We start from the raw sequence: 20,844 nt of genomic DNA, 5'->3' as shown, positions 1-20,844 counted from the left end.
AGCGGCAACAAGAATCCGCAGCTAAAGCAACAATAGCAAAGAACCCCGAAAAGAAAATGCATGTGTGGGATGAAGAAAGATGAGAACGTCATCATGCATTACCATCCTTGTTTGTTCTGGCGAGTGCCTTCAGTAATTCCAAATAAGGAAAGTGAGATCGTGAGAAGCATTGCGCATAGGCTTTGTGGGCCCATAACCCATAGGCCTCAAGAATGATTTATTGGGGAAATGGGATTTTGGTTCACCCCAAAATCGCGTCCTCATCATCATCCCTTCCTCCATGGAACTAGTTCTAAGTATGGAAGGCCATTCAATGCCACCATTTATGACAAGACTTCCTTTATCTTCCTATAAATTTACCACTCATCTAAGTGATTAGGGGTTGGATTATGTTGAATTGTAAGGAGATAATGTTGTTATGAGATTTGGCTTTAGAGCAAGTATTGTAATGCTACAAGTTTGTCATGCTTTTGATGTGATGTGGATGGGATCCAAGCTAAAGGAATGGCTTTGAATCAGACACCAATGGTTGTAATTCCTTCTTCTATCTAATAAAGTGTTTGAACCTTTCTCCCATATGTTTGTATTGTTTCATAATGCTTATATGTGTGAATTGTATCTGATTCCTTTCACTTGTATTCAATAGATCGTGTGCTTTAATTGATTCTTTGTTTTTTGTTGTGTTTATAGGTACTTCTCAAGCGTATTAAGTGTGGGAAGGAACGACAGGATCGATTCAAGGGAGATGAGAGGAAAGCGAAACTACAAGTAGGTCTTCTCATCTTATCTATTGTTTATAGGAAAAGTCTCACGTCACTCTGGACAACACTGTGGACGTTGTCAACAAGTTAACTGATGGAAAATAAAAACATCATGCCTTCTCCTAATATTGGCTTCCACGCTAACTGCAAACATGTTTTGTTGCAGACAGAATTGTACAAAAATTCAGGCGTATTTGCAATCTTTTGACCAATGTAACAGAGAAGTTGTACAAGGAGAACAAATAATAACTAAAGGCTGACTAGTTGGAAAGAACTTTCATAAGGTTTTGCATCCAAATTATGTAGAGATGATGAAATATATTGTAGCTGAAAGATTTGTCCAGAATGTTATTACAATTTGACAGATACGCCTTCCTCCATTGTGAATTCCACCAGTGTCGCAGGGGGCTCCACATTGTTGTTGTTGCACTGGAGCGACCCCCCACAAGGTCCGGTGGAAAATTTCCCTCTTTCGTCCTTGTCAAATGTCCATAACATGCGTCCCCACATTTGGCTTGACCATCCACTGGGAGATCCAATTGTCATACTCTGCCCGGGCCTCACCTTGAAACCTTTGCTGAATAGCTCCTATGTGCCCGCACCCGCCTAGATTCTCAGCCATACCATATACTCGCAACTATTCACTAGCGTAAACGACGACGCCCACGCCCCTGCCACATTCAATAACCACATCACCTCAATATTACGTTACTCATATTTCTAATCAACAACTTAAGTTACTAAAGGAACAAGCTTACAAACATTTAAGAAGGTAGTTTAGTTGAATTGGTTGTTTGATGTAAATAAACAAATAATCTACTGTCGGTCCCCAATAAATCCATAAAACAAAAAACACAATATTGAATAGAAATATAATTGCAACATATTGCATTTGCATTGTCTACTTACTTCCAATATTATTGCATTTTGCATATTTGTCTACTTACTTCTTCTTCTTCATCTCATCTAGAAGGCGCCTCTTATGACCAACGCTTACTTTGAATATCTAGTTGCACTCACTTTTTTAAATAGAATGTCCACCCACCCACCCAACTCAATTTAAACTCATACTAGACCCCTAAAACTTAGGGATAACATATAAATGACTTCAGAAAGACTTCTAACTTGAAATTCCTAAGCTAATTAAGTTAATTAAACTTAATTAACTATTTACAAGTTGTTATGAGAATAGAATTCAATTTTAATTCTTGGTTTAATTCAAAGACAAATTAAATTGGAATTTCTTGTTGCCATTTCTAAACAATTGTGTCGCATGAGTGGGCCTAGGAATATTGCTGGTGAATAGAAGGATATACGGTAAAGCCAAGAGGTGGTTTGATCTTTGTTGGGCCTAGTAATCGCGGGTTTGGGATATGAGATAACACATGGAGAGTAGGCCTCAAGTTAGGGCATAGTAATCCGGGTTTGGATTGCGGTAAAGCTTGAGATATTGCGGTAAAGCGGTAAAATTGCTCACGGTGTAGGTGGAGAAATATAGTGGCATCCATGCTTGTTTTTGCCTAGTGATCTGGTGGAGATCATGGTAAAGCTTGTTATTACATGTTCATTATGTTGCCTAGTGATTCGAGATGGATTACGGTAAAGCCTGGTTTCTATTGATCAGGGTGAGGATGTTTGGCCTCACTATACCCCAGTTGGTTCTTTCGGTTTGAGTCCCACATTCATGCTTGGAATATGGCACGAGGGTGAATGGCTAAAGAGAGATTTGGCTCATCCATTCTATGGTCAGGTGGAACGTGGTAGTCCCATTCCAGGTTTGGATTTCGCATCATTAATCAAAGGTTATTTCTCTTTGTATTTCTATGAGTATTATATTGGTTTATATGTGGATCATATGGTTGTGATTTCATTAGTATTTTTGCTACTATTATGTTGGTTATATATGTGTTTTATGACAGTGGCTATTTATGGCTCTCATCAACTTTTTACTTGTAAATGAATGGAAAATGTATCTATGACCTACTAGATGATAATACAACAATTGCTAAGAGGGAATAATGTTTCTTAGCAATTCTCAGATAAGTATGAGATCCCTATGCTTCAATATGTTGTTTACACCTGTAGATTACATATTTGTGATATGTTTGATGAAATGCTTGTCATGGCTAGTAGGGGAATGGTTAAGAGCTTGTTCAATGATTTGTTTTTGCATCATTGTTTCCCTGTTATTTTATTGTTATGAAGATGTCATTCAATTATGTGCGGTGAACTAGGATTAGGGCTTGAAAAAGTGGCTTAAATCCGGTTAACGTTGACACATAACTAAAAAGTAGTCCCCGGACGATGGCATGCCTATAACATGATAGCATCCAAAGCCCCTTGGCCGTTGGCAGGCCTATAGCAAGAGAGCATCCAGAGGTCAAGTGATCAAAAGCTTTAGTGGGACCCAAGGGCTAGCTTCCTGAAGTGTTGGGATGGTTCTCAGGGGTCTTGTAGCTGATGTGGAAGGTTTATATGTTGTGTTTCTATCAATTCCACTTCCTTAAGGTCACCTAGGAGGTTGAATCATATCATAGTAGCCTCTCGTCACATGTTTACCTCGGTCGGCCGGTTACCTGGGTAGATGTGGGAGGAGGGAGTTAAATTTCATAGGGAACTTAGAGAAAAGTAATTTTTATAGCAAGATTTTTTTTTCTACCTTTAGATTGAACAAATTTTTTGGATCAATTCATTGGATATCATTGCTAGGGATGTCAGGCACCTATTTAAATATTTATTTATTACAAGATATCTATATTTTCACATTAAGAACTCAGGTAACATCATCAAATAACTCTTAAAAATAGGTTTCTTATGCACAAAACTAGGATAGTGATGTATTTAAGTCAATGACATTTCTCTTGTATCTTGCATGGGTGAATGAGTTTTTCAAGATATTTAATATCTTTCCTCCACACTTTTGCAATGAACTAACTCTCAAAAAATAACATCTTTACTAATTCTCTTTTCATTTGCATATGTATCAAAGAGAGGGTTCATGGAATCCTCGTTTATGTAGATTGTCATGAGTAAAGATTTTGTTGTGAGCAAGAATCCAAATGGATATATGGATAGGTGGCGATCAATATCCCCCTTCAACTAATTTATTGATGAGGGACTGGGGTGATAGGTTTTGGTTAGTTAAATATTTCAAATATTCAATGCTCATAAATAGATTCCCCTTGGGGGGGGGGGGAAGGGGGGGGGGTGGGGGGGGGGTGCATCCTCTTCAATATTTGGCCCATTTATTTAAGGGAGATGCACCCTTTAGTTGAGATAGATGCTAGTTCATCTTATTGCATAACTCGTTAGGAGGATTTAAATACTTGCATCTGGTCCATTTCGAACCTAAAATTAATCAGAGTTGTCCCATTATTTATTTATTTTTATGTCTGGTTCATGAACACTGGAGATCGGTGGTCCTTACATCCACATAAAATATTCGGGCATATCCACGTGAAGGGATCACTTCCCACCAACTCAGTAGCGGAGCCTAACCCCAAGAACATCAAGGATAACTGATGATGTGACGTTCCATTACCGACGTTCTTTAATGATGAGAACTCGAACAATTGAGCTAATCCTTGGGGCTATTAGAGTTTTCCCATTCAGAAAGATCAATGAGAAATTTGATATCCTGATTTAACATCTATACTCTTATATATTGAAGGAAAATCCCTAAAGAAAGGGATGGAAACCCATTATATTGTCTTCCCATACTTTGGTTTGTTTCATGATACCTAGAATCCACGTGAAATGCTTCTAGGTGCAGGTAGGAATGCTTTATGGAGATACTAAAGAGGGGATCCAAAGATCATTGGCACTTGATCATCCAAGGTTCTAATATGTTTTTCTCTAAAGTATCTACGCTAGAGAACTTCTTCCCACTATTTATATTTTACTTGTCACATATCTCCATAAAGTGCTTGGCTCCCTTTGCTTGATTAGACAATATAGGATCTATTATTTCCAAATAACATCTATTTAAGGGAGCATGAACTTCTTTCCACTATTTATAATTTACTTGTCACATATCTCCATAAAGAGCATGGTTCCCTTTGCTTGATTAGACAATATAGGATCTATTATTTCCAAATAACATCTATTTAAGGGACCATGAACTATTTTATAGTTGACTAGATGGAATTTATTTTTCTTTTCTTCCTTGCCACATGAATATTTTAATCTCTAAATTCGTAAAGATTGTGTGAAATGCATTGGCAGTGTGTTATTAAAAAACTCTGTATTTGTTTTAAACTTCCAAATTTGTTTTTGGTTGGAAACCGTTGTACACTTGCAGTATAATATTCCAGTGCTGATTATTTCCATTAAGAATAGTCAAGAATCTAACTGGGCCTAACTCATGCATTGCCCACGAAAGCTGAAGAAGGCGTTGCAAGGTTTTTTTTAGAAATCTCCTGGAAAGATTTGGGTGACTAGCGTTAGCATGCGATTAACTAGCAAAGATGATGATCAGTTGTTTTGTACTTAGTGTCCTAAAGCTGGTTGGTGAAACCAGGTTGTATCATTTTGGTGAAACTAAGTAGGTATCATTACAATCCAGTGATTTGTATTTTTTACATGCAAACTCTGTAACATAACTGCACTAAATGAGAATGTGGTTTAATAAAATATGTCATCAATGGTTTATGCATTTATATCAGCTTCTAATACTAGCTACATTATCTCATTAAATTGAGATGTGCTAAATCACAAAGAAATTATAGTGTCACTGCATAAATATATGTATTTATCTATAAGTTGGTAGTCAAGAGCAGGGTTGTTATGTAGTGTTTCTTCTATAATACTTCATGTTTTGTTACTCTGTTAAGACTTTGATCTAAATGGTTGAGTAGGAATTTATAGCTCAAGAAACAGCATGTGAAATTACACGTTAATTATAATACTAGTTCAGGAAAAATGGTTTGAGATGGATCTCTCTCCGCGTATCCATATGAATGAAATTGAATTATATAAAAAGTATGTATTATACTTTTATGGGATTGTTAATAAATTTGATAATTATATAAATAAATAAATAAATTAATTTATATAAATATTATTTTTTTAAATTTGTAGATTCAATATAAAATTCAATTATTCTTTCTCTATTTTTTAAATCCATATAAGAACAATTTTGATGCAATAAGTTCACTTTTATATACATTATCTATATAAGATAAGTCACAAATTAATTCATAAATATGACTTCATAATTTTTTCCTATAAATAGAAAGGTAAAATGTTATTTAGTTATATGTTGGTTGTAATTTTGAAATGCAAGTTTCTTTGCACTAATGAAGAATTGTATGGAACTTAATTGGCTTGATCAGACACCTGTTTTACACCTCAGCAAGATCTGTCGTGCTTTGTCCTCTGCTTTGTCCTTGGTGAGAGTTCACCATAATCCCCTGATTTCATTTAATTGGTGCATGATCGATTCTCAATTTACCCAATAATGGTCTTCCATAAAAAAAAAGATACAAAGCAATATGCTCATAAAAGGACACCTTCCAATTGTAAAAATGGGTAGTTTCTAGAAAAACAACCTCCACACAAACCCTCCACCCAACCCTTTTGCTCTGCATTACCTTCCACCCAACCCTTTTGCTTTACATTTCTTTTCATGAGCATGAAATTTTTCTTATGAATGTTTCCAATGTGATGTCTGAAATTATTTTTCAATAGTCTGAGAATGGAATTTTTCTTATTAGTGTTTCCAATGTGAAATCAAAAATTGTTTTTCTTATTGGATTTAATTGTACTAGAGAGACATCATTTCTTTTTCTACATAATTAATTTAAATTTGTTGTGTTGTTGAAAACAATTGACTCTATTGCGTATGTGTTGTTGAGTTGTAGAATCAAATTAGAGATAAGGTTCAACCTATATTCTTTTCCTGGATTAAACTAGGATGAAGAAATTCTAGTTTAAGCTTATGATAAAAATGAAAGCTTGTAAGGGATTGCAAATGGTTATTTTTGGAGAAATGTTGGTATATAAAATTGTGAAAAACTTGATTATTATTTTTAAATTCTATATTTATAATTAAACAGGGGAAGTTTTTTTTATTACAAATTTTGTGTGTTAAAAATGAATATTGTCGTCATTATCATTACATTGAATGTAGCTAAACGTATTGAGTTATTTGCATTTTATAAATAAAAATTTACGAGTATTTGTGTTATTAAGAGGATTTTTGAAATTATGTAGCTGATTTCTAATTCTAAAATTTTGTTGTGAGCATGCATCAATGGGTTCTATTCTTGACAAGATGATCTTCCCAAACTTCGGTGTACCTTTGCACCTTTAAGGGCAATTGCTAGTATGTACCAAGATAATTAAATAAAAAACCTTATTCTGGTACGGCATGAAAACTAAACTACAACATTGCGTTTTCTGTTTTATGGATTTATTGGACACCGAGAGTAGATTATTTGTTTATTTACATCAAACAACCAATTAAACTAAACTACCTTCTTAAATGTTTGTGAGCTTGTTCCTCTAGTAACTTATATTGTTGATTAGAAATATGAGTAACTTAATTTTGAGGTGATGTACTTATTGAATGTGGCAGGGGCGCGGACGTCGTCGTTGACGCTAATAAACCATTGCGAGTGCACTGTATGGCCGGGATTCTAGGCGGGCGCGGGCACAGAGGAATCCAGCACGGGTTTCGAGGTGAGGTCCGGGCAGAGTATGACAGTTAAGCTCGTAGTGGATGGTCGGGCCGCGTGTGGAGAGGCACGTTATGCACATTCGATGGGTACGGAAGATGGAAATGCGCCACCGGCCACTGCGGGGGGGTCGCTCCTGTGCAATGGCAACATCGCGGAGCCCTCTGCGACGCTGGCGGAATTCACATTGAGCTAAGGAGATGACCATATGAGGCTGATGATCACATTTGTAAGTTTATGCGTGGGGGGTCGCTCCTGTGCAATGGCAACAACTCGGAGCCGCCTGCGTCGCTGGCGGAATTCATGTGGGATATGGCTTTGTATCTTAAATATAAGTATAATGCATAATGCAGGTAATAAATCGATTATAAAATGATATTCAATATATAATTGGCTTATAAAACAACAATATATAAAATGATATATATAATTGGTTTATATTACTCAACATTTACTAGTTTAAAACAACTTACGGTTTAAGAAAAAGAGATGAACCATGATCTAATCTGAGCTTTATTTTCATTTATGAACATGGCAGGGATGGTACCGTGTATAACTACGTGGTTAATGACAGAAAAAATATTTTTCTGTGAAATAAAGATCCTGCATAAAAATACGTTAGCCAATCATAAAATTCAAACAGGTCAGGTCAATAAAAATACGTCCACCCAGAGAAAATAAAGTCACTCCATTCTACCTAACACAAAAGAGTGAATTCTGAATGACTCTGTTCTAGGTTTGACTACTCTGGTCTCAGCCCTCTATATAAAGGCCTCCAGTGTTCTTTCTTCCAGCGCAGAGTGCATTCCCCTCCTCTTCGATCTTGCGTATTAATTGCAGTTGTATTCTGTTTGAGATATGGGTTTGCTTGACCGGAACCTCGTCTCCCAATATTCAAGATTGAGTTTCATAGACAGGCTCCTCTTCCTAGTAAGTATCACCATGAATGAAATGTTGTAAATGTAGAATACTGAATGAACGAGGGGTTATGAACTTTGATCTTTCTCTTTTTTTCCTAATCTGCAGATTATACATTTGGTGGATCGATTCTACGCGTGGCATAGATTGCCTGTTTGCCTAGGACTCCTATACCTGGAGATAAGGCGGACATTGCACGAGCGTTATAATCTTATCAATGTGGGAAGTTCGGCAGTGCAGGGAGGAAGATATAATGCAGTGGATAGAACTCTTGATGGAAGTTACGATGACCTGTTCTGTGCCGAAACAGGATGCCAAGGGGCGTTCTTTGGGCGAAACATGCTGCCTTCTCAGCATGATAAGGTCATTAAACCATCCCACGAAACGTTGTTTCTTTTTCACATGTCATTAATCTGATAACTAAATTACATGTGCATTTACTAAACAATTGCTAAAGCCACATCCCATGGTAGTTGCTACCAAGCTGCTCTCTCGGAGGAAAATGGTAGATACAGGAAAACAATTTAACATGCTTGCTGCCACGTGGATCCAGTTCATGATTCATGACTGGGTCGATCACGTTGAAGACAAAGTATATGTAAGCACAACGTTTTCAATCACCATTATCACAATTTTCAATGCAAATATCATAAATTATATAACATTAACTTTACCTTATTCAATATATATTTAGAGCGTATGCTCTCTGTTAAATTTCTCTCAGTATATTTTCTCGTATAATTTGCCTATAATTTTGTAGTGATTTTATTAGAATCATAAATTTGAAGAGAGCATTTTTTACAATCTTAGTGTTCTGAAGCTTTTCAGGGTGCCGGAATTATAGATAGTTAAAAAAAAAAAAGTTTAAACAGATTTGATCACAGTTTTCCCATCTGAGAAATAGAAAACACCATATATTTTACGAGAAATTATATAACATTAACATTAATTCATGATTTTTCAGGTAGAGTTAAACGCCCCACGCAGCGTTGCACCGCAATGTCCGCTAACGGAATTCAAATTCTTCGAAAGCAAAGCAGTGCCTACTGGCAGTTGTGACATCAAAACAAGATCACGAAATAGGAGGACCGCCTGGTGGTAAGAAAACCTGCCTGGACTAAACGCTCTATCTCTCTATAAATCCTCTAAATTGTGAAGGTGTCTCACAATATATATAAATGTATATACTCTTGTCATGCTATACGTAAATAAACAGGGATGGGAGTATAGTGTATGGAAACAACGCGAGTGAATAAAAAAAAGTAAGAACATTCAAAGATGGTAAGTTGAAGTTGGGGGACGATGGCCTTCTTCTTCACGACAAAGACGGAATTTCCCTCTCTGAAGATGTTCGTAATTCATGGGCAGGGGTGTCGGTTATGCAGGCTCTTTTTATTGTTGAGATTTTCTGTTTGGAGCAAAATAGGAAAAATCTCAGCTGATGACAACAATAGAATTCAGGTCCTAGATTAACTCCAGGTTGTTGGGAGGGAGTTAATGCCTCCTATATTTGATGTGAGGGAATTAATGAGGTTGTTAGATTCTCTATGCTATATAACAGGCAACCATTCGGATGGTTGGCTGAGAGGGTGAGAGTTTTATGAAGTTTTTCATTATGTAATCTCCAATTTGATTAATAAATTCCTGATGCCTATGTTTGGTGGACGTAGCCCAGATTGGTTGTGTGAACCATGTTAAAAACTGTCTCTTATGTGCTTGATTGTTCTGCTGTGTGTGTTTATTTTTGTTTGCTGTGCCTCTGGATTCCAACAATTGGTATCAGAGCGCGTTGGAGGAGCGGCACTGCTGGAGGTGGAGCGCGGAGTTGGTTTGGTTGCTGGAGAGCAGATCGATTGCTGCCTGGAGGTGCTGCGTGGATCAGGCAGTGTCTGCTGAACAAATGGTGCTGGAGCGTGGAGGCGTTACTGCTGCGCGGAAGAGACCAGACCTGCGTGCTGGTGCGCGAATGTTCGCTGCTGCATGAATCGTGTGCGGGCGTGGAGGCCTGTACATTGCAGTACATTGCTGGAGAGACGTGGATCGTTTTACTGTGCGTGGATTGCTGGTGGAAGACGGTGCGTATTGCTGATAATGCATTGTGTTGCATAACTTTAATGCTGAAATTTTATACTAGGTATCAGAATACTGTCTTTGTAAGCCTGGACTTTGCTTACGGATATATGAAACTGACGGTGGCAAGAATCGTTTGCAAACTAAATTCTGGTTGGGTTCATAACGACGGCTTTATATATATATTTGCTGGTTGATTAAGTCTGTTGCGCTATCTGCTGTGCGTGCAATTGGTTCTGCGTGGGTTTATAGCCGGCGTTCAGGTTCATAACAGTTTTCTTTTTGTTTTGGGAAGTATTGAACACACTAAAATCGCACCAAAGTCACCATTTAGGAACAATCCTTGGCGTGAAAGCACGTTAGTGTTTATCCAGTGCGGCATTCCTGCGTGTCTATGTGGAAGAACATTTGGTCTCTGCATGAATATTGCAGATTTCTTTTGTTTGAGACAGAAGTTAATAAAACAAAATTTTTTGTTTCTGGCGGTGGTCTTTATATACTGTAATTTTTTGCACAGCAATAAGTCAGTTTTTTTTTAAAGGACGTCTCTTACTTATTTTGAGAAGTGCATATGGCAGAAAGTTTTTTTTTTAATATAAGTGCAAAGGGCAGTTTTTGTTTTAAAGGCAAAGGCAGAAAGGCATAGGAAATTTTTTTTTTATTGTTGGTTGGATATTGGAGATTATTGTGTTTTTTGTTGATACAAATGGCGAAAACTCAAAGTGCCCGGTTTGAAATTGAGAAATTTAATGGCAAGAATAATTTTGAGATCTGGAAGGTAAAGATGCATGATCTGCTGGTTCAACAAGGTGTGGCGAAAGCACTCTTGGGGAAAAACAAAAGGCCTCCTTCCATGACAGAGGATGAATGGGATGAGATGGACGATAGAGCTCTGAGCGCAATTCGGTTATGTCTAGCGGACGATGTTCTGTTCAACATTGTGTCAGAGAAAACCGCCGCAGGCTTGTGGTCGAAGCTTGAGAAGCTCTATATGACGAAATCTTTGACAAATCGGATTCTCCTAAAACGGCAGCTTTACGGTTTGCAGATGAAAGAAGTTACCTCAATTGTTGATCACCTGAATGTTTTTAATACCTTATTGGTGCAATTAGACAGTCTAGATGTGAAATTGGATTCAGAGGATAAGGCAATAACTCTATTATGTTCTTTGCCTGAATCTTGGGATCACTTTGTTACTTCCATAAGCTTTAGTACATCAGAAATCCTTGAGTTTGACGATGTTGTTGGAGCCTTGTTGGCTGAAGAGACAAGGAAGAGGTTGAATGCAGACACCTCTACATCAGAGGTAATGATGGCCAGAGGTCGCTCAAGAGAGAGACACTCCGGGGGAAAGCATAGCGACTCTCGCTCAAAGTCCAAAGGAAAGAAGCCAAAGGTGAAGTGCTGGCATTGTGGCAAGGCTGGACATCTGAAAAAGGATTGTTGGAAGCGAAAGCAGGCTGCTAAAGAAGGCTCTTTGACAGAAAAGAAGGAAGCCAACACCACAGATACAGGTTCAGTATCCGGTTCAGGTATGAGTGATGAAGTATTGTCTGTTAATGTTTCAAAACATGATCAACATTGGTTGTTAGATTCTGGGGCATCTAACCACATGTGTATACATAGAGATTGGTTTAAAACATATAGATCAGTTGATGATGGAGTCGTGTACATGGGTAATGATGTCACGTGCAGTATTGTTGGAATAGGAAGTGTACAACTACAAATGTTTGATGGCACAACCAAAATGTTAACTGATGTGAGGCACGTACCAGATTTGAGAAAAAAATTGATTTCATTAGGAGCACTTGATTCAAATGGATATAAAACTGTAATTCAAGGTGGAGTAATGAAAATTTACAAAGGCATCTTACTAGTTATGAAAGCTAAGAAAGTAGGAAATCTATTTCAGTTAGAAGGTAGAACTGGGTCAGATCATGTGTCTGTGTCTGAACATGACAGTAGTTCCATTCACTTATGGCATCAAAGATTGGGGCATATGAGTGAAAGATGATTGAAAATTTTGGCTGACCAAAAGTTACTTCCTAATCTAAGATCTGGAAAATTGGATTTCTGTAAACATTGTCTGTTTGGTAAACAAAGTAATCAAAAGTTTAAAACAGGAAAACATACTAGTAAAGGCATACTTGATTATATCCATTTAGATGTTTGGGGTCCAGCCCCTACAGCGTCATATGGTGGCTCGTCATATTCTGTATCGTTTATTGATGACTTTTCTCGTAAAGTATGGGTCTACATGTTGAAAAAGAAGTCTGATGTTTTTACAGTTTTCAAGCAGTTTAGAGCATTGGTAGAAAACAACACTGGTAGAACTATAAAATGTTTAAGAACTGACAATGGTGGTGAGTTTTCCTCCAAGGAGTTTGACAGCTATTGCAAGGATGCAGGGATCGAAAGACATAAGACCACGGTTTATAATCCTCAGCAGAATGGAGTTGCTGAACGCATGAACAGGACTCTTCTAGAGAGAGCAAGATGTATGCTGAGTAACGCCGGGTTGCAAAAGGAGTTGTGGACGGAAGCAGTGGCAACAGCTTGTTATGTGATAAACCGATCTCCATCAACGGCAATAGGCTGCAAGATTCCGCAAGAGGTATGGAAAGGACACCCTTGTGACTATTCTAAACTCAGAGTGTTTGGTTGTGATGCATATGCTCTAGTGCCTAAACATCAACGAACTAAATTAGATCCGAAATCGAAAAGGTATGTCTTTGTTGGGTATGGTGATGGAACAAAGGAATATAGATTGTGGGATCCTACTACCCGCAAAATCATCATCAACAGAGATGTAAAGTTTAATGAATCCTCTCTTGTACAGTTAGATGTAGATAGTAGATTGAAACATGAAGATGTATCTGATTTCCAGCACATTCAGTTTGATAGCACTTCTGATGATAGTCGTGGTGATCATAGTTCAGATTCTAGTCATGAACAGGTTTCAGAATCAGATTATGAACAGGGTTCAGATGGAGGACATGAACAGGTCTCAGATGGCAATCATGAAGAAGTTCCTACAGATGATAGACAGCCAATTGTGGAAGCACCAGAAATATCCTTAAGGAGGTCTACAAGGATCAAACGTCCTCCGAGAAGGTATGATGATTATGTTACTTCAGTTGCTTTGACCGCTAATGATGATGAACCTCTGTGTTATCAGGAAGCTGTAGAAGGTTCAAATAGTAACAAATGGAAAGCAGCCATGAAGGAAGAAATGATGGCCTTAGGTAAGAATGGCACGTGGGATCTGGTTGAACTTCCCAAAGGCAGGAAAACTGTGGGATGCAAGTGGGTGTTCAAGCTGAAACGGGGTGTGAATGATACGGAAGACAGGTACAAAGCTCGGCTGGTTGCAAAAGGGTTTTCTCAGAAAGTCGGTATTGACTTTCATGAGATTTTTTCACCAGTGGTTAAACTTGTTTCAATTAGACTTGTGTTAGCATTAGTGGCTTTACTTGATTTAGAGTTGCAGCAGTTAGATGTTAAGACTGCATTTCTACATGGTGATTTAGATGAGGAAATATATATGGAACAACCGGAAGGGTTTGTTCAGCATCACAATGAGAAATTTGTCTGCAGGCTCAAGAAGTCATTATATGGCCTAAAGCAGTCGCCTCGGTAGTGGTATAAGAAGTTTGATTCTTTCATGTTGAGTCAGAAATATGTAAGAAGTGAATATGATCATTGTGTTTACTTTAAGCAGTTAAATAATGGCATGTTCATTATCTTAGTATTGTATGTTGATGATATGCTTTTAGCAAGCAAAAGCATTGAAGAAATCAACAGGTTGAAGACTCAGATGGCAAGGACGTTTGATATGAAAGATCTAGGAGCTGCAAGATAGATTTTGGGCATGGAGATTTTCAGAGACATGAGTAATGGTAAGCTCTAGCTATCACAACAGAAGTATGTTGAGAAAATACTTTTGAGGTTTGGTATGAATAATGTGAAGCCTGTGTCAGTCCCTTTAGCTTCCCATTTCAAGCTTTCTTCCAGTTTATGTCCTAATACAGATGAAGAAAAGGATTATATGTCTCGAATTCCATATGCCAATATAGTAGGATGTTTGATGTATGCGATGGTGTGTACGCGACTAGATATTTCACATGCAGTTGGGGTTGTCAGCAGGTACATGGAAAATCTTGGTAAAGAGCACTGGTCAGTAGTAAAATGGGTGCTTCGGTATATGAGAGGCACAAGTAGTTATTGTATTTCTTACAATAAGAGTAGTGAATCTGTTTGCGGATATGTTGATTCTGATTTTGCAGGTGATTTGGATAAGAGAAGGTCAACTTCAGGGTATGTCTTTACTCTTGCAGGTGGAGCTATTAGCTGGATGTCAAAGCTACAAAACATTGTTCCTTTATCCACTACTGAAACAGAATACATTGCTGCTTCGCATGCTTGCAAAGAGGCGGTATGGTTGAAAGGTTTGCTTGGTGAGTTTGGTAGGTTACAGGACAACATCAGGTTACTTTGTGATAGTCAAAGTGCAATACATTTGGCTAAGAATCCGGCCTATCATAGCAAATCAAAGCATATTCCAATTAAGTACCATTTTGTAAGACAGGTTATCACTGAAAGGGGAGTCTCTCTTGAAAAGGTGCATACAAAGGAGAACTGTGCAGACATGTTCACGAAACTAGTTTTGTTGGAGAAGCTACGCTGGTGTTTGGCTTCTCTTGGCTTGCAGAAAAGATAAAATAATAATAACAGGGCATCAGGTGAATTGTTGTCAAGGTGGAGATTGTTGAGATTTTCTGTTTGGAGCAAAATAGGAAAAATCTCCGCTGATGACAACAATAGAATTCAGGTCCTAGATTAACTCCAGGTTGTTGGGAGGGAGTTAATGCCTCCTATATTTGATGTGAGGGAATTAATGAGGTTGTTAGATTCTCTATGCTATATAACAGGCAACCATTCGGATGGTTGGCTGAGAGGGTGAGAGTTTTATGAATTTTTTCATTATGTAATCTCCAATTTGATTAATAAATTCCTGATGCCTATGTTTGGTGGACGTAACCCAGATTGGTTGGATGAACCACGTTAAAAACTGTCTCTTATGTGCTTGATTGTTCTGCTGTGTGTGTTTATTTTTGTTTGCTGTGCCTCTGGATTCCAACATTTATCCAAGAACATAATTCTGTTTGCGACATGTTGAAGGTAATTATATTTTATTGCAGAAATTCTCAATAATCCATTCTAACTTATAGAATACTATGGATGTTACTTGACTATGACCATTGATTATTAAAGTTTTTCATTGAAATTCACATCTGGACCCTCAGCACTAAGATCAATCTCATTGGAGACTAATATAATTTGGTCAACTAATTTATAAATGCAGCTTCACTATATTGGTATGAGCAACGAGGATTTGTATCGCCATGCAAGATTAGTGACTTCAGCCGTGATAGCCAAGATCCACACCATTGACTGGACGGTGGAGCTCCTCAAAACGGACACCCTCCTTGCTGGAATGAACGCCAATTGGTACATATAATTACATATTGTTTTACACAGGTTGCAATCTTGAAATTTAAGGCAAAGGGCTAAAATATCAGAGCTAAAACATAAAGGAATTCGTATTTTTTATAAAATGTTTAAATACAGGCTTTCTTCTTATTAATGAACGAAGCTTTCACTATGTGCAGGTATGGTTTATTGGGTAAGAAGGTGAAGAACATCTTTGGTCACACTGGAAGTTCTCTCCTGAGCGGCTATATAGGAATGCCCAAGCCTCAGAATCATGGAGTCCCATACTCTCTCACTGAGGAATTTGTGGGTGTCTATCGAATGCACAGTCTGTTGCCAGACGGCATCCTCGTCAGAGACATTCATGGAACTCCAGTGGCCAACAAAACCCCTCCAATTCTCAAAGAGTGAGTTGAGTTTACAGCATCACTTAGATTGGAACTCTGTTCACGTTCTGGTTATTTTGGAAGCAGTTTGAACATTAGACTATGATAAAAGCAAATAGTACTTAAATATCCGGTGTCATCCATTCATGTGACTCACAGGATAAAGATGAAGGAACTAATAGGAATTCCAGGAGAAGAAACGTTATCAGATATTGGTAAGGAATGTCACATTGTATCAATGGGGCATCAAGCCTGTGGGGCCCTTAATCTGTGGAACTACCCTGTATGGATGAGAGACATTATCGCTCAGGACCCCGATGGAAATGAGAGACCATATCCTGTAGACATGCCCGCACTGGAGAGTAAGAAATTTATTACTTTAGTTACTGGTTGCACTTCTTTTTTTTCTTCATGTTTTTTCTCTTTTAATTTCATCCTATTTTAAATTTGTTAAATTAAAACGTGAAGTAGCAGATTTGATAGAGTGTACTTTTTCAGTTTATCGTGATAGGGAGAGGAGCATAGCAAGATACAATGAATTCCGGTGGAATATGCTGATGATTCCCATCTCAAAATGGGAAGACCTCACAGACGATAAGGAGGAAATCCAAATGTTGAAAGAGGTCTATGATAACGACGTTGAACTTCTAGATCTACAGGTCGGCCTCATGGCAGAGAAGAAGATTAAAGGTTTTGCCATCAGCGAGACGGCCTTCTTTATCTTTTTGCTCATGGCATCACGGTGGGTAAATAAATCATTTCTCATTTTATAATATTCCATTCTTCAATAAAAAGCGCAAAATTTATCATTCCTTTAGTAAGATGCGTTTTGTGAATATATATCAATTGCAGTCGATTGGAGGCAGATCACTTTTTCACGAGTGATTTCAAGAAAGAAGTGTATACGGAGGTTGGGATGGCATGGATAAACAACACAGAGGGCCTCAAAGACGTGCTGAAACGTCACCATCCAGAGTTGGTAGAGAAATGGATGAATTCATCGAGTGCATTTTCTGTGTGGAATGCGTCCCCGGAACCCAAGAACAACACGCCCCTCTATCTTCGTCTCTCTCTAGGTGTTACTGTGTGTCTCTGCATGATATTTATTGAGATGTGGTTCCTGAGGGCATGAGACCTCTTTATTCCCCGTTTCTTTCTTTCTTTCATTGTGTGTGTTTTACCTAAGCGCCAATTACCTGTTTCATTGTGTTGCATTTTTGTTGCAAGTGCTGTTGTTGAATAAAGAAATGCATTGTTGCAAGTGCGGTTGTTGAATAAAGAAATGTATTGTACTCCCCTTTCTTGGAGACATTGTAAAAAGTTTCGGTGAGTGTAATAGGGGCAATAAACTAGTGTTGACTAGATAAATGAAAGAACTAGTTATGTGTACATCGTGGGATCCACTCACTCTGAATCTAAATTTGTCATTTTCTTCAAATTAGTAATCATGGGTGTGGCCATTGGTTTTCAACCCTCCATCTAAAACCTCTTCGCATACTTTCCCGCCTAAGGAAAAACTCCCATGGTCTCTACCAAACCACCAACCCTAAGCACTAATGCATCATCGTGGTATCATTCATCTTGAATTCAATTGCCATGTTGGGCTACTCTACACCTATTAAAAAAAAAATCATATACACACAACACCAAGGTAAATAGATAGGTATGAACAAATATGTAATACAAGTTAAGAGTTTGTTTCACTTTTGGTGAAGCCCATAATGTGTAAACATGCATCAATCATAGAATAATATGTTTTTAATGCCAACTAGAGTCCATATAAGGAGTGATTAAGCCTACACGCATTGGAATCCCTCCCATTTGCCTCAAATCCCTGATATTTCTCTATGGACTCTTCTTCCCCAATGATCCCATTAAGGAAAGGCGTCATCTTTAGGGAGCAAAACCAAATAGTGGAAAATCTCATGAAGTATGCTTCCTATTTAACCACAATACCATAATTGATCCCATGTTAAAGCAACACCCTAAGGTGCTCTTCCTCTCTACAACAATGCCTACCCAATCTGAGAAATAACCATGCAACTTCACTTAAACATCTCCAACATATCTAAGACCATACTCTAGTGTGCTCCTCAAATATCGAAGCACATATTTTGTTGCTACATGATGCTCCTGTCTTACCTCCACCACAAACTAACTCAAGGTGTCGAGTACAAAACATATGTTGTCCTAGTGTTGACCAAATAAATCAAGGAATTTAATAGTTATGTGCACATCATGGGATCCACCAACTCCGAATCTAAAGTTTCCATTTTCTTCAAATTAGTGATCATGGATGTGGCCGTTGGTTTTCAATCCTCCATCTAAAACTTATTTAGAATTGGAATTGCATCATTATCCCACCTAAGGAAGACCTCCCATAGTCTCTACCAAACCACCAACCCCAAGAACTAATGCATCATCATAGTATCATTCATCTACCAAATTCAGCTACCACATGTATGAAGTCATCTACATACAACACTAAAGTAAATATTTCAGTATGAACAAATATGTAGTATAAGTTAAGAATCTGTTTCACTTTTGGTGAAGCCATAATCTGTAAATATGCATCAATCCTAGAATACCATGCTTTTGATGCCCACTCGAGTCCATATAAGGAATTCTTTAGCCTACACAAATGGGAATCCATCCCATTTACCTCAAAGCCTTGAGGTTGCTCTATGTACACTTCTTACCGAATGATCCCATTAAGGAATTTGTCATCACATCCAACTAATGTATTTCCACACCATAAATGAAACCAAGGATGCAACAAATATAATAGAAGTGTACTTGGCGACTAGAGCAAATTTCTCCCCATAGTTGACTCCCTTTCTCTCAAAGAACCCTCTCACCACAAACCTCACCTTGAACTTCTCAATGCTACCATATACAACATGCTCGATCTTGTAGAACCACCAAGAACTTAGAGTTGTCTTCCCTTTTGGTCTTGGTATTATGTGCCAAAAATCATTCTTCATGATGGAGCTTTGCTCCTCCACACAACATGTTTCCATACATATTGTTATATTGCCTCTTGAAAACTAGAACAATTGGAATATATAATGCTTCTCATCAATGTCATATAGTTTGGAAACTTCTTTAAAGGATTGTTCTCTCTAAAAGTGCTACTACGACTCTCACCATGCTCATGAGAATCCATCAATGTTTGATTGAACCATTGAGGTATCCTAATAGAAGTAGAATGAGCTCGTGGATTCCTCTCTTACTTGAAGACAATTGCACTACCCTAGAAATCAGTGATGACCCTCACTCAGCCTTTGAATAGTAGATTGCTTGTTATCCTACGTCTCATAATATGATAATGATTAAATTCATTATCATTTTAGCATTATTATTATATGATGTAACAGAAATATTATTGATATTTTATCATTATTATAAAATTATTTTAACAATAATATTAAGCTATTTAAGAGATAAAAAATGTGTAGGGCCTTTAAGCTTTGTTTGCTTTATGTAGATAAGAAATGACAAGATGTTAATTTATGTTTTATCGACTTATGGTGTCTTTTCTTTTTCTAATTTTTTTAAAAATAGGGTTATATGGTGTATGTGGGATTTTTGGACCTATTAATATCATGGATTGAAGGCCATTGGTTCTTCATCCTCTTGACCAATTGGTAGGGGGGCAAGAATCTAGGCAAACTATTTTTGATATAAAAAAAAGTTTTATATTTATCTCATTACCAATTATTTCTACTCAAAGTAAATGTAGGGAAGGGTGCTAATAATCTCAATGATTTTATTTCTCTCTTCCTAGTTTTGAAATTATCACCTCTTCCATGATTTGGTACTCTTAGAGTATATGGAGATTTTGGACTTGTCATGAACCATGTATCTAGCAACATCCAACAACACAATATCAAATTAAGGCCATTTGCAAACCATCTTCATTATATTGTTGGATTATTTCTTCAAATAGAATTTTCATGTATCTTTAGGGAATGGAACCGAATAGTGGACAAGCTCTGTAAGGAAGGCACTATGTTACCTACAAATAATACCACACTATTCGAATTCGATGATCAGTGAGCACAAATTCATAGTAAATTCATGGTTCAAGACTTTTAAGAATGTTATTACTTTGTAGTATGTCAAATTTGATTGTTCTTGTTGGATGCTTACTATAAAGCGGGTATCTGAAGTGAAGAAACTCTTAGAAGGACTAATAAGTATATCTAAATACATTACTATAACTTCCTCTACTTGGATGATCAACCTTGATTGTGTTGATTTATTGCTCACTTTTGTATAGTCCTGTGATAAAATCCATTGAAATGTCTATCTAGATCTATGTTAGGATTGTTTGAGGTTGAAATGCCCTTATTATCTTCATCATCTCTCCCTTACTTCTCTACAAAGCATCACAAGATGCTATGTAATCATATATATTAGTTTGCATACCTTCCCAGAAGGATGTTTTCCTATTTAATCATTCTTGTACATATTAATGGAAAAATTGGTTGGTAAAAGGATTGAAAAAGAAAGAGAAATGGAAATTCTCCGTAGAGT

The 20,844-nt window shown here is 37.4% G+C and overlaps 2 pseudogenes; both read left to right on the top strand.

Annotated features, from left to right (window-relative positions):
• Positions 1 to 7,634, top strand: part of LOC149154992 (alpha-dioxygenase PIOX-like) — a 49,714-nt pseudogene extending 42,080 nt beyond the window's left edge.
• Positions 7,635 to 8,296: 662 nt separating this feature from the next.
• Positions 8,297 to 20,844, top strand: part of LOC149154991 (alpha-dioxygenase PIOX-like) — a 44,478-nt pseudogene continuing 31,930 nt past the window's right edge.

Source organism: Pinus tabuliformis, chromosome 9, assembly GCF_031772625.1.
Source record: "Pinus tabuliformis cultivar Carrire ecotype Pingquan chromosome 9, CPIR1, whole genome shotgun sequence".
Lineage (NCBI taxonomy): Eukaryota > Viridiplantae > Streptophyta > Pinopsida > Pinales > Pinaceae > Pinus > Pinus tabuliformis.
Note: the sequence above shows the minus strand (reverse complement) of the source record. Positions and strands in the feature narration are given on the sequence as shown.